Source organism: Meles meles, chromosome 3 (assembly GCF_922984935.1).
Source record: "Meles meles chromosome 3, mMelMel3.1 paternal haplotype, whole genome shotgun sequence".
Lineage (NCBI taxonomy): Eukaryota > Metazoa > Chordata > Mammalia > Carnivora > Mustelidae > Meles > Meles meles.
The window spans coordinates 104,408,852-104,413,191 of NC_060068.1; positions in this window are offsets into that span (position 1 = coordinate 104,408,852).

A 4,340-nucleotide genomic window follows, 5' to 3' on the forward strand; every position below is an offset into this window, starting at 1 on the left:
CATGTACCCGTATATTTCCACAGATGAATCTTTCCAACAACCCTGTGATAGGCACTGCTTTAACCTCTCCGTTTTGCAGAAAAGGAATCCAAGGTGCAGAGAGATTAAGTAACTTGCTCAGGTCACACAGCAGGTAGAGGTGGGTCAGGAAGGGACTCTGGAGACTGTTCTTACCTGCGTCATTGTACCATCCCCTTTTGGGGAACAAAATGACCTCTTACGCTATTGCGGCTGTAGGGGACTATGATTTGGAGGGGGAGGTGGAAGAGCAAAGAGAGAACTGGAAAGGGGTATTGGGACAGTCCCTTCCCCAATCTCCATTGCTTGGTTCTGCCCTTCTGCTCACCGGCACCCCTTTCGTTCCACGTGTCAGTCACATTTATTCTTACTCCTTCTTCCCAGCAAAATGCCAGCGAGGCTGAATCAAACTGCACAGTAAAGAGTATGAGTGAGAGGAAGACTGTGCTGGCCAAGGGGAGGACTTTAGGGAGGTGGGGTGTAGCTGAGGGAGAAGTCCCAGACCACTGGATTTATAACCAACACAGAAGGGTTGCTGTAGGTTGTCAGATCTTTTGAGAGATGAAACACTGAGAACCTGTTCATTTATTTTTTATTTTTTATTTTTTTTGGTTTCTGGGCTCTTCCTTATTTTTAAACTGTGACTCCATGCATACACTGGGTCACATGAGCTCTGCGATTGTCATTTGGATTAGACCAGGGCAGGCAGATCGGATGGTGATGGTCAATAATGGTGTTTCTCTTGCCAGGGCGAACTGGTGGGAGTCCAGGGTTAAGATTTGGAGAGGGTCCTTTCCTATCAGCCTGAGCCCAGCAGGCCCTGAAAGATTCACAGGCGATATCCCAAAAGGGAATAGCAGTTCAGCCCAGATTCCCAGCCATGGCAGTCCTTGGAGTAAAGTGAGTTCCCTGGCTCAGCCTGGCATTGCTGATCTTGCTGTCATAAACCCCTTGGACAATGAGGATGACGGAGGTCTGGCTAAAGGGCAGGGATCCACGACAACCCCTCAAAGATGCAGCCCCTCCAAGGGACACTAGCCACCCACCCAGTCTCAGTCTCACTCCTGTGAACTAGTTCACCTCCCACACGACCATTCTCCTATTCTCTTTTCTAGGTGACTTCAGCTATTTTATGGCATTCCGTGACCACTCTCTGTCCCCATCTTTCTCAGACCAACAGTTCTCCCCTCATCTAAATCTTCTTGGGAGGCATATACCACCCCAAAGGAAACAGTTGAGTTGCTTGCTCTACCCCACTCTAAGTACTCAGGAAAGATCAATCCCAGAACTCTGTGCTCCCCTTCCTTGAGCCTACTGAGCTCCCTTCTGCCCACCCACTGGGGACCAGGGCAGACATCTGCTGCCGGCTTAACCTCTGAGTTCCTGTGCCTGCACACCAGACCTGGTCAGTAATCTCCCCTTCTCTGCCCAGGCACGGAGGAGGGCAGAAGATAGCCTTGACACCAGGATTCCTGGCAGTTTGGAGAAAGAGACACTGTATCCAAGCTCAGAGTCACAGAAGCTTTAGCCCTTACCTTCCAAAGCCTGAAATGTTTCCATTCACTGCCTTCATTCTCACTCATCTCTATCTTGACCTGTTTCTGCCCTTAAGGAGGTTGAGAATGGAAGAGGGAGTGGGGAAGGAAGACCCTTGGCTCTGAAGCCAGAGCTGCAGGCCCAGAGATACATCCCCTTCTAGTTCTCAAGGACCCTAGAGTTGGCGTTGTCTTTGTTCCACTGGGCTCAGGCTACAGCAATCCTTTGAATTTTCCCTGTCCCCTCAGTGACAGATTAACGGGACAAAGAGAGAGGCACAGCCACAGATAGAGGTACAGAGAGAGAAAAGGCAGAGAGAGATGGACACACAGAGAAGAACCATTAGAAGATTCAGAGTAAAAAAAGAAATGTATTCAAAGGAAGACGGAAAGACAAATAAGAAAAGAGACAGAAATTAGAGAAACAGAGAAACAGATATGAGAGGTGCATGTTAGAGAGAGACAGAGACAAAGAGAAAGTGAGAGAGCCAGGGAGAAAGAGGGAAGGGGGGTAAACCCAGGGTTCAGAGTCGTCACCCACCCGCAAAGGGCTGAACCAGACAGGGAGCCTGGGTCTTGGGAGAGAGCTGGGTCTCCCTCTCTGCAGCTCAGCCCTGACACTCTTAACTCAAGTGTCCTTAATGTGGAGTCGCTAAACTTGGATGGGAAAAAATACTATATTATTTTCACTAATCTCTAGCTGAAATTTAGCATTTCCTTCAATTATGACAGTAGCCACAAACCAGCCGTATTAGCCATAATGATGGCTTTGCCACCAATAAAAATCACTTATATTTTTGTATCCTATTAGAGTATTGCAGATATTTTGAAATATCATTTATGCTCCTCACAGCTTCAAAATTATGTGAGGTATCAACCCATTGCTAGATTTTATTTAAAGCATTAATAAAGAAGCACATATATTACGGTATCACATTAAAATAGTTTTACAACTGTATTACAATATAATTGGTTTCCTTTGTAATCCTACATATTTCATTTTATGCATTTTAAAGCATTATTCTGAGACTGGGTACCTAGGTTTTACCAGATTGCCACAGCATAACTTGACACACAAAAGGTTCAGAACTCCTGCATTTAGCTCCTGATCAGGACCCCCCCAAAATCTATCTCTCCAAAATCCCTGTGCCCCATAGTAATTTACCTGATTCCTTTCTTTTGTGGAGTTACAGGGAAGGAGCCAGGGGCTGGGAGAGGGATGGAGAGAGCAAAGGAAGGAAGGTTGGGAGGAAGCATCCTAGACCCCTATGCAGTAGAAGGAAAGTTCATCAAGGGCACAGGGGGGACCCTTGAGTCAAGGTCAGCTGTCAGAGGAGTCCCATTGTTTTCCAGGAATGGGCCTACCTTAGGATCTCTACTGAGCTTGGTCACTGGCTGGAGACAGCCCTGTGGGATGTTGGCCTTAAACCAGGAGTGAATGGATTTCAGAGAGAAGCAGCTGAGGCCTTTGGTCTTTTTCAATTTTCAGTCTTTAGAGTAGGAGGTGGGTGAAGAGCATTCTCCTGGCTCCACAGTTGCCCATCCAGAAAAATGTCTCCTTATCTGCAAAATGGAGGTGATAAAATCCCCTATCTTAAGAGTGGTGAGGATTAATGGATACTTGCAAAGCAGTATTTGCACAGGGCCTGGGACAGAGTCAGCTCTCTGTCAGTGGTAGCCATTACCATGGCCATTTTAATGATTAATTATTATTATCACTCTCTTTCTCAGAGAGAAGAGCTCCAGGAGGCTGAAGATGGCACATCCTCTCCAAGCTGGAGCAGCAGGGAGAGTGGGGACCACTTGTCTACACTCCCTTTACCTTCTGCTGAGGCAGGGGTCGTCCCCTAGCTACTGACAGCTCCTGTGTCTGCTGACTCACAGTCAACTTCCTCTCATACAAACAGGAAAACACAGCCAGACAACGGTGCTCGCCTCCTCCCCCCCCAACCCCAGAGCTAAGCCAGTCCAGCTGTGAGGGGGAAGTGCCTCAGGTTCTGGGGGACAGACTCCAAGGCTGGGGCTCCAAGCAAGATTTGGGAAGAGGAGAGGATCCATTTCTCTTCAGGCAACAAAGCCCCCCACCCCCACCCCAATTGCTGTAAGAGAATGAGAAGGGGTTTCTCCCAAGGAAGAAAAGAGTGCTTGCTGGGTCACTGTGTTTGCAAGGCACCAGGCTTGTCCTCAAAAGGGCAACCCCAAGCCCTGGTTTGGGAGTAGGAATGTGGCCTTGCTGCCGTTCACCTCTGAGAAGAGACTTAGGTTCTTCTCTTAGGCCCTTGCGGAGGGAGAAGTGGATGGGGACTCCTCAGCTGGGCATCTGGCCCTATGCCCCCCACCTCAGATGGCTGGGCTGCCGCTGAAGGGATCCCCAGCTTGGAAGGCTATGGCTCTCTGAAACTTCTGGATGCTTGCTCCCGTCCTCCCATTAACAGGGTGCCAGGGTCCAGCCACCGTGCTGGGCGTGGGAGACGGCCTGACACTCTGGGGTCTCAGGGCCAATCCCTGGCCTCCTGTTTTGGCACGACAGGGAGGGAAGAGCAGATGGGATGCAAAGCCGTGCTCCACACAGCGCCCTCCTTTTTGCGCAGCGCAGGCTCTACCCCTGTCCCACCTCCACTCTGGTCTCTGCCCCTTTGTCCCTGTCTCTAAGTCTGTCTTGGCCTCCAGCCCTGTTCCGGTCCCTTTCTCGGCCCCTGAGAGGGCAGAGCTGGCCAGGCCCCGAGATAAGCGCCGCGGTTGGGTAAGGAGGCCGGACCTTTTGAAGGCCGGCGCTTGCACAAGGAG